Here is an 18,542-nt window from a genome sequence, read left to right as displayed (position 1 = left end):
ACTTATAAATAAAAAGTGACTCGAGAAACTAAATCTAAGATGCCCAATCTAAGATACAGAATATGAAATGCCACAGACTGCGTCAGCTTCTGCGCTTGACGCAGATTCTTAAATCTGCGCGGAAAGAAACTTTAATCTCCGGTTCTCTCGGGCTTAGCGAGAATATGCGACGTATTTCATAGATGACGTATATACACGCAGTCACATAGTCGGATAGTGACGATCTGACGCGTTATCGACGATCGTGAAATGTCGAAGTACATTCGCTTTTGCGCTTTACGGCCTACCATTCAAAGTGCCGTAAGCTGAAATCTCTTTCCGTCAGCGAGGACGTGAAATGCCGGAATTGTCTGACCGAACATAAACCACGCGGAATTTCCCGGTAACCGCTCTTCGATCGCGGTATAACTAAATAACAAAGTGATGCAATCGCGCGAGAAGAGCTCTCGTTAAATCCTTTGAGACTCAGATGTTTCATTTCGGAAAAGCGTTATTGGGACTTGTGGCGCGAACAGGGAATGATGGCGCTGCACAAATAAAGTTTATAAATAGAGAGGGGAAAAAAATGCATTTGGCTGCAGCAAAAATTTGTTGGTGCGCGGTGCACTTTTTAGTTTTTTTTTATGTTCTTTTTGATAACGTATAACATACAATAATATAAAATAAATCTTTATATTGTATAAATTTAGATCAATCAAGAAGTTACTTGACTATGATGAAATTGGACATTAGTTCGAATTTGTAGGTCCTAAAAAAATACACAATGTTTATAGAGTCGCACGTTATTTCGACTCCCCTCGTCAAACAATTGAGATTGCGGGTTGAAATAGATAGCTACGCGACAAAGGAGACACGTATCTCGTCGTTGCTATAAGAAAGAGGGTTCTCGATAAAATAATAAGGAAATGATTAAATTCAATTCTCACAGACACGTAAATGAGAGAGAAAAAGAGACCTACGTGGTTGACATCACTAGACTAGTATTAGTGAAACATAGCAACGTGGACTATCCTTACATTACGAGATGGAAACGTGCGCCGCATGCCTGATACAGAGAAAACGGGGATGGACAGGGATGCTAAATGAGGTCGGCAGTGAAAAAAGAAAAGAGATAGGGGGCATCTTCCCTTCTCGTTTCCAGAAACGAAACTTTACGGAGAGAAATTGTGTGTAAAATATATGTGTGTGTATGTGTGTGTATTTATATGTGTAGTTTCGGTCCAGCGCGGCACACGGATGCATTTTGTATCGGAGATATGTTTCCGAACTTTCCTTCCCTCTGTTTTTTTCCCGAGTAGCTTCGCGTCAAAGCGGAAAAAAGTAGGATCGGAGTGGAAACAGCGCTAAATATCAAAAGACCAACAAATATAAAATATATACCAATGGTTGCTGCAGTATCACTGTACGCTGTGCTTTGCGAAATACGAATGCTTTATTTTTCTTTCTAGGAATGTAACGCAGTATCAATCGACCATGTGATCCATCAATAGCTAACATATCAATTACTATTCAAAGTGGATATCAGTACGAAATCAGTATTAATCGATCTTCGTTTTACATGACATATCATACAACCTTTCTTCCTTGTGAAATGATTGATAGATATCTTATTCATGTTAGTATATGAATACACATCTCTTTCATATATCTAGTATTATACAGAGAATAAACATCTCAGTTTACAATTTTGGTTGCGATGACCAAAAAATATTCTTTTTGTATGTATCAAGCTAAGCAAATTGAGTAGCAAAATCCATTGTAGATAATGCATATAAAGATAAAAAATGATATAGATAATATAATATCTACCACTTAGTGATAATATATATTTACTATCTTCTTTAAAATTTCGATATATGTATAATAATATATATATCAATCTTCTACTTTCTACTAATTCGGATATATTTCTTCGTCGATAATCGTCATTTGACATTAATAATAACTTTGTTTCAACAACAATATACTTTTATTTTAACGAGAATATGATACGATAAATATACTTATGTCACTTTCTCATGTTTCTTACTTGACTCGTATTTCACTCACATTTCATATTTGTTTCCTACTGAGTTTAAAAATAAAAATATCAAGACATGATGAAATTCACGCGACCGCAAAGACACATAGAATGCAACACAATTTTGTCGAGAATTCTCACGACGCGAGTGAACGAAAAGTTTCCCAAGAGTGCTCACATAGTTTTCGGTTAACGTTGTCGCGTCATTCCAATTCAAACGTAAAAGAGCATAAATATTTCACTTTAAGTAAAGTCAAGTGTATTTTTCTCATGGCGAGAAAATTACTCCTGACATCGCTATTACGAGAATAAAAAACAACGCAACAGCTACATTAATAGATAACATTGTTTATGTTATGTCTGTTTTGCGCGCGCGTGGTTCTTTATAAAATAACTCTATTTCCAGTTTCTTTTTCATTTATTCGTTTATCCTATATTCATTTTGTTCATTTCGCGATTGTATATTCTCTTAATCATTTAACTTATTACCATTCCCGCACACGTAATTTTCCATCATTCGCTATTTCAATTACATATCACTGATGTATTATTTTCAATTTGGAATCTCGGTTCGCTTAAAATCACGGTCCAATACATCTTTCTCGTCTTATACTTCTTTGAAGCTAGTTTGTTGAAGTTAAACAAAGTTCACTAAAGTGTTGTTCAATTCAATTTCAAAAACTCTGCCTGCTTCTTCTTATTTTGACCTATGTATTTGGAAGACCTAGTTGTACAAAGAAAAATAAGTGATATAAATCCCGAATTAAAACAAATTAAATATACAAATATATATTGACTAAATATCTTTATATTATTTCTTTCAAAAGTTTTATTTTGTAATTTGCAGAAGACTTTTTATATGCCGCGATTAATTATTAAAAGACATCAGGTACAACAAGGTCTTTGACGCTCGCAAGCTCATGCAAACAACATCTCAGAGTCAGATTAGGCAACGTTTCTCTTCGGACGAATCGAGGCTCTAAAGAGGCAAGTTATGAATCCCTAATCCGGCTTATGTACATTCGGTCATGAGATCGTCTGCAATTTCGCGCGTATTCGCAATGCCTTTCAACACAGAGACACAACTTCTATAACTCACTATGTTAAACAGACAGTGTCGATTAAGCCTTGCGACATGTCTCATGTCAGTCAGTAGGTATTACATTTTACTAAACTGCACGTAAATTATAATGCATATATAACAATGGCAGTCTGAGCAAAATAAAACTCTCAAAGGATTTTTTAAATAAAAATTATTCTAGAAAAAATTTCGTGCTTTTAGATTAAATTTTAGAATTCTCTTTCGCGATTATTTGGTTTATATTTAATAAAACTTACTTACGCTGTCGTGTTCTTATCATTCATAATTTATTCTTGCTGCATTGTACATGTGACTACCTCTCGTCATATTTTAACATTTCACTCAAGTTAAAAAGCTGAGCGCTTTAGTGCATACATATTATAGGAGTTCGCGTGAGCAGAATGTAGAAAGTTAACACCCTCTCCAAGTACTATATAGAGTAGCGGAGATCTCTGAGTCTCGAACGCGTTTTCAGCAACGAATCGAGTTAATGAAATTATCGGTCTCTACTAACGACTGAAGAGTTGAACATCAAAAGCACGTCTCGCTAAGCTAGAGCCTCGTCGGCCGTTCATCAAAACTGTCTCATTACTACTAGAAGTGAATAAAAAGTGATTAGAAACACTACCGTATTTTCCCTTCTCAATGCCAGCTCACAAATGCGTAGAGACACTTAAATCGCTATTTAAAGTCAAGTAAAATCAACATTAAACATTACTTTTTAATCGCAAATATATTCAAGTAGCCTAAAATGTCATGATTATAAATAATTTTACAATAACTCAATTTTCTGACCAAAAAATTAGGAAAAAACAAATAATTTGGTATAGTTAAATTTTTTTAGTATCAATTTTAATCTAAATATCAATTTTAATTTTGATTTTAGATTTAACTCTGATCGTAGCTTCATATTAAACTTGAATTTAAATTTAGATTTAAACATGATTTTTGTTTTAATTTCAATCTTATTTTCAATTTAAATTTTAATTTCAAATTTAAATTTAATTTTAATAATAAGTTAAGGCGTGCCGTATATATTGATCAGGCTCTGATTTGAGTGTCTCTAGCTTTGCAACGCGGTACACCGGCTTCCTCGCTTTTCACCACGTTGCCTTGGTCGATCGTCGCCTCTCGGCCGCACCGCGCGCCTCACACTCGCCTTCCTTCCTTCCTTCCTTCCCGGATAGAACCGCTACTCTACGCCGCGTAATTGGCTAGAATATCTAATGGATTCGGTTAACCCCTTCACGAAGGGCTGGCGGTTGCACGACGGCGCCGGGATTGAGCAGATAAAGTCCGAGTCTCGTTCGTTCGCCCCGCGCGTGATACGGCAATCGCGATAACTTGCTATATAGAGGACTAGGCTGAAGGAATTCAACGATAAATTTAGATTTAGTTTTAGTAGAGAGAGAAACACACGTGGAAAGTGAAAACTAAAATTCTCGACACTTGTGACCAGGATGCGAATGATACACATTTTTGTACATAAAGGATACATAAATTTGTTTTTTTTTAACTTTATATCGATTTTTCTGAAGCGAATTTCAAATAAATAGTTTCTACTGTATGTATTAGAGTTTGTTATACCTATACTAAATATAAACTGCAAATGTGTAGGGAGAATTTATTTACAATGCCATGACTTCTCTTAGGGCGAATAGAATGACTTGCTTTGGACAATTCAAAATCCGTAGTTGATATATAGAATACTGCACTAAGTAAATTAATCTTACTAGAATGAATGGCTGGTATCCTACATTGAAAAAACATCTTTTTCGGATCGATAGCTTTAAAACGTTAAATTATTTATCGATGTTCTTTGTTCATATATTGAATATATACAAAAAATTGTAAGATTATAAAGATTCATATTTTTAGATCATCCTCTTAGTTTATCAACACAACATATATATTTTAAAATTATACAGCAGTACTGACACAATCAAATATATAAATATATATAATATAAAGTTGCATAATTAATCTAATTAAGTGAGTAGAAAAGATTAATTATGCAATTATTATATATATGTACATATATTTATATATTTCATCAGACGATTAAGATTAATTAGATTCTCTAAAATGCATCCATTGCACGCAGGCATTTCACACAAGTGAATTAACAACAAAGTGCAAATATATTGAAGTTTGCTTTTTACCGTACAAGATATAGTACTTTACTTTAGGTAAAGCACCCCTGTTTTATTGCGTCCGAATGCGAAGAGCCGCGCATTTTTCGTAGCGCGTCGGTGTAATCCGTCCTCTTTCCACTTATTCCGGCTCGTTTTTCTTGTTCGTTACTACTCCCCAGGTCGTGGCCGCGGAAATTGCAACGGTCCGAAACGTCGCTCGTGGCTGCCGCGCGCACGCCACAGGTCGGTGATAAAGGCGAGCCGAAACATCCGACAAAACACGTGTGTGTTGCGCGACTTCGGAAAAGCGCTGTCGATGCGAATTTAAATGGGGCTTACTGAATTCAAGTTTAATCGGACCGTAAGCATAAAAAGAAATACGTTTGCTGAGTAAGTGGAATGAGTCGAAACTGACTCCGAGCGCGAGAGGAAACGGGAAATTTTATTATACTGATAATCCAAAGGGATCAATTGCGGTCGTGCGGTTTTCTCGTTTATATTGTAAAATCTTCGATATGGTTAAATTGTCCAATCTCGCAGTGGAATATATTATCTTTCGCTCACTTTGTACATTCATCCGTAATACGATACATATTATTAATCATTATATAATTGGTATTTGTCTCTTCAAAAATATTATAATTATTAAAGTTATTTTATGAGAAGACAATAATAAAATAATTAAATAAATAAACAAACACAAGTAGAAATAAGTAATTAAAATAATTAAGAAAATATAATTTTTAGCGAAATAATTCTATAATAATGTTTCTATTTTTTTTCTAACAATATGTTCTTTAAGAATTACTAGCAGAGATAAATAATAATTAAAAAATGCGATAAATAATAATTAAAAAAATGAAAAGTAAAAGACTGAAAAGCAGAAAGTAATGATGTTTATATTATAAAAAGCTATATCGAAACATTCGTATTTGAAAGTCGAAATTTTCAGAGTAATCAACCGAAATTAAGCCGTTTAATAATTTTCGCTGTAGGAATTTCTGTCACGCGTTTGATACGCAACATCGTCATCGGCATGCAACGTGCCGAAAAGCCTCGGGAAACTTCGAAAGACGTAGAACCGTCGAACTCCGTTACGGCGTTAAAGTTTATAGCGACAATGAAGAGTGTTTCGTAGCAAACTACGCGTACTTCAGCGTCAATATGGCAAGGCAAGTTTAACACTTCAGAAATTACTAGGACACAAGTGTTTGTATAACAACGATCTTCTTTGGAAACGGAGTCGATGGCTCTTGATGATGATAGATCGGAGAATCGAATGCAATATAAATAAATTTCAAAAATAAATTTTAACCTATTAAGGAGAACATTTCTAATAAAGATTCTGAAATTTTTAATAATAGTTTTAAAAATAACTGTTTTCTTTTAAATTAATATTTCCGTCAATTCACAAAACGACATTCTAAAAAATACTTTTACTTTTTTAAAACTCATCATCCTCGTTCTTTGATTAAAATTTTTAAACATAACGAAATCTCGCGAGATTTAATTCTGCATGGCAACTATGGTCGCGCGAAATGAAGTAAATGTTTAACCTTTCCATCATGCAAAGAACCAATATTGACGGACGATAAGTGCTCAAAAATCCTATATGAAAATATGAATAATCCACCAATATTCACAGAGGTGAATAAATGTAAAGAAAAAAAAAAAATTGACGAAAGGCGTCAAAAAGCTCGCATTGGAAAATACAATCGTATATCAAATTTTAATGAAAACGTACATAATTCAAGAAAAACACAGAGACATATCTTTATCATTTTCTAACATCACACAATTTCAGTTTTTATCTTTAAAAGTATTGCTGAAAAAAATTGATACTTGCATTACGATCTCGTTTAATTTACTCGAGCGCTTATCGGAAGAAGGGACAAACGAGCTTGCTTAAGAGATACATGTACTTGGACCGCGAATTAACGGCATTCCTCATCATCATTGTGCAAGACTATCGCATTCCGCGTTGCGAGATGGCACGCCGAAGTCGGTCCGGCGGAAATACAGTAGGGCGAACACACAAACAGACTCAGACGATATATACAGCAACGTCCAATTAATACTTTGTTGATCTGTAATTGGAGCATCGTGATTAGACTACTGTGTGTTGGTCGATGTAGCTTAGCCCCGGGCGATGGGGAACGCTGTTCTCGCAGTATATGCAGATGCCCTCGCCGACCCGCCTATCGTAACAACCTACATGCAGGCAACTCATCCGAGACAAACTGCAATTCCTCGTACTACTTACGTCGTACAAGATACAATTTCGAACAAAGAGGGAGGAGGGAGGAGGTCGGGAAGAGCAACCTGCTCTCTATGGGAATATTTCACGGTGATTAATGACCGCGCCGCGTTCGCGTCCGCTTTTTGTTGCACATTTTTCTTCATTGCGCACGCTGTAAGTCCCTTTAGGGGGATGAAAATCGGTTCAAACGTGGATATGAGCGAGAACTTCTTAAAGTTTTGCCCGGCTAAAAAAAGAAGAAACAATTTTCCCTCTCTCCGGGGACGACGCTTCTTCGAAAGTAAAGGAGAGACTCGCGAACGCGGAAATGTCGTCCGTATATATCGCGCGTCGTTATTATTAATGTACCACTCATGTAACACGCGCGAGCGAGTTAACAAGTGGCAATATATATTTTGGCGAATATATTCTTAGCGTAAGAACATTATATACGCTCTCATCTTTTTTTGCTACACCGGAACGCGATCGTAAAGGACCGTAGGACGAAGGAGGAAGGGTAAAGAAGGGCTGCTCGTCAGTTGAGATTTGCGCTAAAGACGACTCCTTTTATGCAAAAGAGCTTGGAACTTCCGACGAACTTGCTTGGTAGCAGCTAGCATCTCAAAGCGTATCGGATTCCAAAAGCCATCCCTTCTCGCGATCAATGATAGCTCTCGGGAGTAAACTTTAAACGCTTTTCAGCACCGATTCCCGAGGATCAGGAAATGTTAAATTCCCAAAAGGCTTTCGATTAATTCCGATAAGAAACTGAACTCAATTACCGCGATTAAATGCCGATCGCGGAGGAAATTACGAGGAAGAGGTTTACTCCTACTGACGAGATGAAACAGAATGGCTGCGATAAAATAATTCACCGCAAGGAGAGAAATTCAATGGAATGTGCGAAATAACGTTGAGAAATACGCAATAAAATTTATGACCTTTTTTGTTGCCCCGATGCTGCTGTATAACATGCACCGGTGTTATATTCCCCTTCGCCCCCTCCGGAATACTCTACGATAACCGCTGTCATGGGGTGACACATTGCAAACGGCGGTTTTAATTGTATGCGATACTGTGAATATGGGTTAGTTCGCGCGTATGTTTTCAACGCATAAAAATATGAGACACGCATTTTGCAAGTGAGTATTAATGTGCGCAAAAAAATGCGCGGAAAGTAGGTTAAAGTCTGATACTTTGCAAGGAAGTGCAGACAAAAACCTTTCTCTTCCCCTCTCTCTCCTTCTGTCTTACTTATTACATAGAGAAATAATTTGAATTTTAACAGCTCGATTGTACATTTTAGCATTATGCTAAAATACGCTGTGCAAGTTATATTAAATATGTTTTTGCGACATTTTACATTAAAATTATTAATGCACCTAATTTGCTAGCAAATTGGTCTTCTCTGAAAACGGTTTTTCTCTAATACAAACTTCGTAGAACAATAATTAAATGCATCACTATAAAATTGAATTTGTTAGTAAACTTTGTAATCTTCAAAGTTTTAATCGATTTAAAAAAATTATCTTTACTCCACATTTGTCAAGAACAAATAGTTTTGTAGTAATGTAGCATTTGAAATATACACGTACATATTATATACACGCGCACACACCTTATCTGAAACATCTTTAAACCGTTTTGCAGCCCGCTGTTTGAGGGTATCATTCACCACAATTGTCGGAAAATCACACGGTCTCGGGACGCATAATGTGCGTTCCCATGTAATCGTAATACGGCACTCCTAACGTGTAAATGGCACGACTACTCGCGGGAGTAGGCACGACGAGGATTTTATCGCCGATCGCCGCCGTCGGCAATTTTCGCTTTTATCGCCTATCAACTCGCCGGAATCGCTCGCCTATAAGGGTATGCCTCGCCTGGGGGTAAAACATCCCCATAGTCATCGAAACGGCTTAGCGACGTCATGTCTCAAGTATTTACGTAAGCAGACGAGATATGGAGTCCAGGGACACGTCGACGACGCTCTCTCGTGCATGCTGCTAGGAATGCGATATTGTTTTGTGTGCATAATAACATTGTAAAAACAAAATTATACGACGGAAAGAGGCCAGATGTTCTTTGTCGCGTAATGCTTTATTTAATCCGACCCGTTCCGCGAAACAGACCGGTCCCACATGAGTTGTATATTAAATCAAAGCCTTAAATACCGCGAAAACATATATTTTTTATACTTCTTTTATATACATATCTTTTCATTATCACAAGATAACTTTAAAACAAAAGTTAAAAAATAGCTTTTTTTGCACTTTTTGATAATAAATATATCTTATGATTATATACTTATATACTATATACATATACATATATATATATATGTGTATGTATATAAGTATATGTATATCGTGCTTATAAGTGTAAATTCGACATATTTTAATTGTACAAATTAAATAAAAAAAAAACACACGGTGCATATTAAAAATTACATTCTTTGCACTTAAAGACATGATAATTTAAACAATTAGTTCAAAATAATTATAATTTTTCTCTATCAACATTTTATGACAATTTAGATCAAGTCTTAATGAATTTTATAGATATGACATTAACTTGTGGCATTAATTTGTGCAATATATATTGCAAAAATTTGATTTAATTACTATAAAATTAATTGCAACAAGCACATCATCGAAGCTTTATATAGTATCGCGAATTAATGAGATTGTAATCATTATCGTGAAAATGTGTTTCATCCGTTGCCAAGGCTGAATTATTGTGTCTATGGATTAATCATCAATTTGCATGTTGAGTATGGATACAATTAATATCCGCTTTCACATTTCAATTTATTGAGAGATACGTGTTATTGGTATCATTAATTTATGAGCATTTTATGAATTAAAATAAAAATGTTAAAACATAATTTAAAATATTTGTACAAAAATAAGATCGTAAAAGTTTTCTATATATAAATATATAAAATGTGATTTTTAATATATATACAAATGCACCGGAAGAACATCTATCCTCTAAAAATGCGAAAATTTTTAAATGACCTTGAGCATGTGCTTGTCCTCATTTTATGGTTCTGTTGTCCTCGATTGGGAGTAGGAAAATTTAATCGAACGTTAATCACTCCCGCCCGTAAAGACGGGCTTATTGACAATGAAATGTCACAAGATTAATTGCATGTGATTCCATCAAATTATAAGATTGATTGACTTCGAAACTACGATTGGGAAAATACGCGCCCGAGCACGAAACGATTTGAGAGACATTTTCATTCTATATATAAGTCCTACAATAACACGCACGCACGAATGCAAGCTCGCACCATTAAGAGAATTACATGCAGATTTATGTCTCTTACGCGATGCATGAGTATCCGTTGTTCGTGCCAAATTGAATTCCTTCGCTACGCGTATCGCGTCTTTGATTATTTATGCTCTCTAAAAAGTTTTTTATGTCGTGAACGAGAGGTGGCGAGATATATACAATAATTTGCAAACGCGCGTAACTCTGTTCGTTGCGCACGCTAAGCGGTGTCTAATTTGCTAATGTATCACGCCATTATGGCGCATTTTACATCTGCAGCATGCATACTGTCTATATCTACCAAGGACAAATGTCATTTTTTATTGGACAGCGAACTACATCCATCGATAAACTCATCCATTATATAAAATGAATGAACTTGCCATTTTGCAAATTAGAAATATGCTAGATAATAGAGTTGACACAATTTCTTTTAGTCTTAGAGGCAAAATCGAGGAATAATGAGTTTCTTAAAATAAAATTATCTTTATAAGTGCCTCTTCGATTGATGAATCAACATTGCTTTCTTTTTTCTTTCCCGCACACACACACACATCTTTGTTAAATAAATTTACATTTATATTAAATTTACATTTTTTATATTTTCTTGTTATTTAAATATCACATTTGTAAAAGATATTTACAGATTTTGACAATCTAAAAAATATTATAAGCCATTATTGCTACTATATAAAACAAAAATTTATTATGTATTGCACACGTAGTATATTGATATGAATAAAAATCTTTGTTTAAGGCACTTGTTCAATTGAAATATTTTTTTAGTTATTATTACATCTTGAATTTAATATTCATATATTTGTTAAGTTGTTTACTGTTTAATTAATAAAATAAAAGTTAATAAAAGGAAATTTGCAGAACAATTTTGTTATTCACCAAATAATGTATGGACCTCGATTTTGTTAGAATGTCAATGGCCGCGAAACTTATAACGCGAAACCTGGTACAAAGCCAACTTTATGGAAAAAGTTTAGATGTAAGATTTGAAGCTTAAGAAAGTTCAGCATTCCACAGATGCGCCGCGACATTTATGTACAACTTAAAAAGATTTAGGAATCAAAGTCGGAGCTCTTTGGCTCTCTCGATGCGCCGTATTCAACGAACCATATCCGGAACTTTACTCGGTGTTCATCATATTAATAACAATGTCAGTACTAAAGTTTGAATTTTATCGTTTAAAAAATTGCATTGCTATTACAAGAACAGGAGGAATAAAAAAAACTCGTTAATTATATCTTGTCAAATAATAGATTACTATAAAAATTCTATTTTAATTCAATTTTTTTGTGTTTATAGTTTTTGTATTATCCTGAATTTTTTTAAGCTTAAAAAAAACATGTTTATCGATGAATAAATGTTTAACTGTCATAAAGAGAAATATTTTATAAATCTCAAATATTTATTATTTTATTTTTCTCAAAAATTATCGACAAAAATAGAGCGAAAAAGAGATATGGAAATGCAAGGATTTTTGAAACCTCTCTTTATATTATGACAATGGAACATTTTACCTTCATGTGTGGAAATTACAGTTAAATGGGCTCACGCTTGCAAAGTAGACAGTATAAATTTGCAATTATAGTTCCTCTACGGAGCGCAACTGATTCAAAATACAGCATCGATATGCCGACGCTTGTGTGTCATTGGTATTAAAGGCTGAATCTTCATTGCTGACAAGACGGGTTTATTCGTAACGCAATGATAATCCTCGGCTCCGGTTGTCAGTATGAATATCGCCAATATTGTACATTATGGAAGACGGTCGGGATGTCGATATAGGAAACGATACCGAGGAAACATCAGCGTAGAACGAGCCGCGTGGTTGCAAATCAATAATCCAATACAAATGTCGGCAATCTGCTTCCGGTTAATAAGCTAGTGAGAGCCTTTTCTTGAATATTAATGTATGTCAAAGAGTATTTTCGGACGCATCAGCCAATTGTTATATAATTGATATATTAATCCAATGAATGATTTTGCATTGTGAACAATTTACTTAAAGCAGCTGATTTCTTATTATTTATTACTGACGTCTCCTCAGGTTTCCTCAGAAATAAGCTAGTATACAGAGAAGAAATTGAATATCATGGAATTTATGAACATTCAATAACAATAAATTTCAAGATTCCAGAAACCATTAGGCATCGATTGATCCTGCATCCCTTTATCTTCCATGACAGTACAGTGCAAAACAAAGGCTTTGCATGCAAAAGAACTGTATTATGATTGATACTCGATGTTTCAAGGGTCGTCGCGATGAATCAATACTTCGAAACGAGAATAAGAACAACTTCGAAACGAAGAAAGAGAGAGAAAAAAGAAAAAAGATAGAAAAGAGAAGGAAATAATTTATATATAAAATCTAAGGAAAAATCTCTTTTTTCTCTTTCTCGCGAGCGCATACATCTTTCACTTCCGTGTCACTGAATGCTATCAGTTGTTCTCGCTCGAAGGTGTTGAAATATTTCCGCATGACGAGAATGCAGTTTATCCGATTTCGCACGCGTATCGTATCATACGTGTCACGTCGGCATTTTTCCCGGGAAATGAATCTTTTATCTCGGTGGATTACTTGTCGACGCGATATCAATATCTCATTTTCAGTGAAATATAGTGAAACGGCGCGGTGTATACGAATTAAACCGACGGTGTTTTATTGAAACCAGAAAGGACGGCGAGTTGCAAATAACATGCGTAAACGGGAACTAGATAACCGCCTACGTGCACACACGGCAACCTGACAATAAAACGTATAACGCGGAGCGTCGACTTTGGTGTTTGCGATAGCGACGGTCATCACATATTTATCCGCCTGGCGTAAATTACCGCAATGATGGCACCGAATGAAATTCGCCGATATCGATAACCCAGCTGAGCGCTCTTATTTGATGTCGGGCCTTACGCCGCCGCTATAATAATGTAGTTTATTGCGTTTATTGCACACCCATTCGTTAGATATTCGCGCAATATCACACAAGCATCGAATTAATCTCTTGTAATTCAATCGTAGAATTTGAAACGGCAGCATCGTATTTTCACGTCGATTCCGATCGATAGACAACAGCGTATTTTGTACAATTTGTTTTACATACACTTATTTATTTATATCGATGATTGTCATTGATAAAAATGCGGAAAAGTCAAATATAGCTGTTTTTTTTTTTTTTTTTGGATAAATTAAAACAAAATTGTGTTAAGATTTCTTAATTTTGAGAGTTATCATTTTATTTGTGGAAATTCATTGCACCACACATATACACATACATTATCTAAGATATATTATTCATTTATTTATGCAAAAGATAAATTCAATTTTTTTTCTTTTATTTATTTATTTATTTTTTACTTAATAGCGACATATTTTTTGTAATATCAATTGACTCGCGTTTTTATCATTATCGTTAAAATGCGACTATCAAATTTCACGAAAACTTATTTTTTAACTTTAGGATTAAATGACACATCATAACATGATTATAAAAGCGTCATAAGACCGTGTTATGCATGAAACAGCTTATTAATACCACATATGCAGTGTAACCAACTGTAAGATGAGGAACATCATCGAAATAAATGCCAATATGCAAACAGCATGAAAACATCGGCATCAAAGTTCGTTGTAAAAGGTAGTAACGCAGCTTTTACTAGGCAAAGAAACGAGCGTGTTACAGAGAAAACGTGACTCGAAATTCCTAGCAAAAATCAGCTTCTCACCGGCGTGCCGCGGGAATAACGGCATCATATTGAATCCTATCAAGACAGTAGATACTTTGGGATGCAACGGCTGCGACCTAGATTAATCCTTCGGATTTTCATATTCGAGCAAAAGAAGTCAGACAGAAATTACCTTCTTTTTTTGCAAAAATTGGAATTTGCCAATTATTCACTGATAAATGTCGGGAGAAAACGAAGAAGTATCTCAAGTTAAATCGATCTCATCCAATCTACATAAATTGTTTTCTTTTCTTTTCGTTTCGCTTTAGTTCAATTTCATATTATCCTTTGTTTTATATCGTGCGATGGAATTAAACGGGCTTGGTAAATATATTATCGTATAATAAAATATCGTCTCTGAGAAATATATATCATACGTTTATCTTCTTCAGCACTCGATCATACGAAAAGTCACGTAAGCACATAACTTTGTTGTCTCTCAATTACTTCAAACTTCAAATTTTGTCATGCTAGATTGCAGTGTCGTGACATAAAATATAATATAAAGTATATATATATTTTTTTCTTTGTCTCTTAGTACACAGTTGGCATCGGTTGCTCATATTTCAGAACATTGAAATAGACTTTCATTGTTGGCTAAGGTATAAATTGTAGAATTTATGTTGGTGGCGGATGTAATAGGATCCACTGGACCCATTTAATTCCATTACACGACACTTAGAGCCGTAACATTCGGAATGTTCCGGACAAACTTTCGCGATTTTGAGCTTCATACCGGCCGCTATCGCCCCGACTCGAAACGCTTATTCAAATGTGCGAGAGAGCTCGATTACAATGGATTTCGTTAATTAGGATTTTACGTGAGGACGAGCACGCCGTCTCTGGCCGTTAGCGTTATCCTTTCTCGCAAACACGAAAGTATTCAGCGCGAGTTTCGCGGGTCTCCGACCCGAGATCGTTGGAATCCGGTTAGCAGTCTGGGCAAAAGAGCCGGAAAAAGGGAAGCGAGAGGGCATCAAGTTGAAAACAAAATACATTTAAGTTTTCCTTTGAGTTTCACAATGCACATGTGAACATGCAACGTATAAAGTTTCTTCAAACTATCGAAATGATAGCACGCCGATTCACATTGACAGGTCAACCTTGTTTCTTCAGCAATATAATATCAGTATTTTCAAGAATTATTATTTTGAAACTATCAACATTTTTTTATACATTCGCGTTAAATATTTATTGATTAATTTTAATTCTAAAGAACATCAAATACGAATAAAAAATGTATTTAAAATATAATTATAAAAGTATAATAAAGATCATCTAAAAAAAATTAATAAATAATTAGCTATATAAATATACAGGGTGTCCGGTGGTTCGCGTTTCACCTGGTCGTGGGCAGATTCCTGGGATCATTTGGAGACGATTTTTCCTCAGCGAAAATGTCGAGGCACCAATAATTTTCGAATTATAAGCGATTGAAAATAAAGGGTTTTTCACAAACTAAGCCTTGTGGAAATAAAATATTAACAAAATCACATTCTTCAGTTAATTTCAGATAGAGTTTATTTTAATAGAATTTTAATTTAAGGCTTAGTTACAAAGATACATGATGACAAAAATTGGGAACATGCAAAAAATGATGACCTCCCTCGACATTTTCGCTGAGGAAAAATTGTCTCCAAATGATCCCAGGAATCTGCCCACGACAGATGAAACGCAAACCACCGGACACTCTGTATATATGAATTAATAAATTTTCTCTTTATATTAAGACGCTGTTACACCGCTGACATCCATTAATTGCTTCGTTCGTGCCAATTTGATCGGACACTGTGTTTCAATACTACCATATATCAATTTATAGATATGCATATTGAAAAAGTGCAATTAACTGCAAGAAGAAGAAATAATTGCTTGCATTCAATTTTCTATTGTCATATAATATTACCAATTCGCAATTTAATTGGTAAAAAATATTACTATAAAAAAATGTGTTACTTTTTTGAATATAAAGACTTACATAGAAATAACATAATAAAGATAACGCGCATATCATTTCGCCTATCAATTTGATATACAAAATTATTACCATAAATGCAGAAAATGTAAATCCGGCTTTAGATGATACATTTTCATGTGCATTAAATGTGCTATACATACGTATAACAGATTATCCGTATGTGTGTGTGGGCATATATTTCATATATATAATACGTATATATATCAATATACAAATAGTCCATTTTAATATACATAAAATATTAAAAGATAGACTTACATCATTCAAGTTAAAAAAATTGATATGTAAAAAAATCATTGAATCCCTCGTTTCTAAAAAAAAGGCATATTCAGTCGATTCTCGCAAGTATTGTTGTCTCTTTTCCGTGATCCTGTTTAGCTGTCTCGTTTCGCATTATTGTGCATTATATTTCTAACATCGAGAGGCTGTGATGCGAGGATTAGCAGTTTAACAGTTTGTTCAAAATAAAATGGAATAATAATATGTTTTAAATAATATGTTATAATACTTTAAACTCGATTAATATTTTTGACAGTTATCAGCTGATTTCTGTCAAAAAATATTAATCGAATTTAAAGTATTATAACATATTATTTAAAACATATTATTTTATTTTATTTTATTTTGAACAAACTGTCAAACTACTAACTCTCGTGATAATAGCCTCTCGATACTACGAATATAACGCACAATGCGAATTGAGACAATCAATAAGCATCGCGGAAAAGATGCAACAATATTTGCGAGAATCGATTTAACATGCCATTTTTAGAATGGGATGTTATAATACTTTCAATTCGATTAATATTTTTGACAATTATCAGCTGATTTCTGTCAAAAAATATTAATCGCGGATAAGGTATTATAACATATTATTTAAAACATATTACTATTTTAATATTTTCAATATATTATTTTAAAATTTAATTAGCAAATAATGCTTTATTATCAGCTAATTTCTATCAAAAAGTATCAATAAAGCGTTAATTTGCTAATTAACTTTTAAAATAATAATATGTGTGTGAAGCTGGCGTATATAATAGTTCTACTATTGAAGATAAAGCCAGAACTCTTAATTATTTATGAGTTTCCACGAAATGAGACGCCAACTTCATACACTCCCATTATCGCTATAAAAATGTTATAAAATGAACAATTTCTCACTCACCGATACGTGCAATAGCGGAGCTGTAGTACCTCTGATCTGAAAACAAAATATTCAAATGATGTATATACATATATACTGGCGGATCCTGGGGGGGAGTTTTGGGGTTAAAACCTTCCCCCCCTTGCAAATTAAAAGAAACAGTTTTGCTGAATTTGTTTAAAAAATATAAATAAAGAAAAACAAACATTAAAGAGCTATTGACGTCAGGATCCGCTAGTGTATATATATAAGAATAAGATACACTGTAAATTATACTCATTACGCATTCAAGGAGTTAAGTATAGATTAAGTCAGACATAGGACGAAATGATGAGATTTCATTACACGAAAATAATTAGTTGAAATTCTTTATATCTATATAATATATATTATATCTATATAATTATATATTATAATATAGAACAAAGAATTTCGCCTAATTATTTTCGTACAACGAAATTATCTCATCATTTCGTCCTATGTCTGACTTAATCTATACTTAATTCCTTGAATGCGTAATGAGTATAATTTACAGTGTATCTTATACATACATATTATATATATTATATAGATATAAAGAATTTCGCCTAATTATTTTCGTGCAACGAAATTATCTCATCATTTTGTCCTATGTCTGACTTAATCTACACTTAACTCCTTGAATGCGTAATGAGTATAATTTACAGTGTATTTTATACATACACATATTGTATATATTATATATATATATATATAAAGAATTTCGCCTAATTATTTTCATGCAACAAAATTATCTCATTATTTCGCCGTATGTCTGACTTAATCTACACCTAACTCCTTGAATGCGTAATGAGTATAATTTACAGTATATCTTATACGTACATATTGTATATATTATATATAGATATAAAGAATTTCGCCTAATTATTTTCGTGCAACGAAATTATCT

General features: G+C 33.9%; 1 protein-coding gene across 1 annotated transcript in view; it reads right to left on the bottom strand.

Annotated features, from left to right (window-relative positions):
• The window catches only part of LOC145939318 (uncharacterized), a 65,272-nt gene that overhangs the window by 22,575 nt on the left and 24,155 nt on the right, over positions 1-18,542 (bottom strand). The window contains exon 3 of the mRNA XM_083043549.1: positions 17,636-17,671. The gene's annotated coding sequence lies outside the window, so the exon portion shown is untranslated. The remainder of the gene's footprint in view (positions 1-17,635; positions 17,672-18,542) is intronic.

Source organism: Prenolepis imparis, unplaced genomic scaffold (genome assembly GCF_030444845.1).
Source record: "Prenolepis imparis isolate NDT839.2.m4 unplaced genomic scaffold, iyPreImpa1.0 SCAF_8, whole genome shotgun sequence".
Lineage (NCBI taxonomy): Eukaryota > Metazoa > Arthropoda > Insecta > Hymenoptera > Formicidae > Prenolepis > Prenolepis imparis.
Note: the sequence above shows the minus strand (reverse complement) of the source record. Positions and strands in the feature narration are given on the sequence as shown.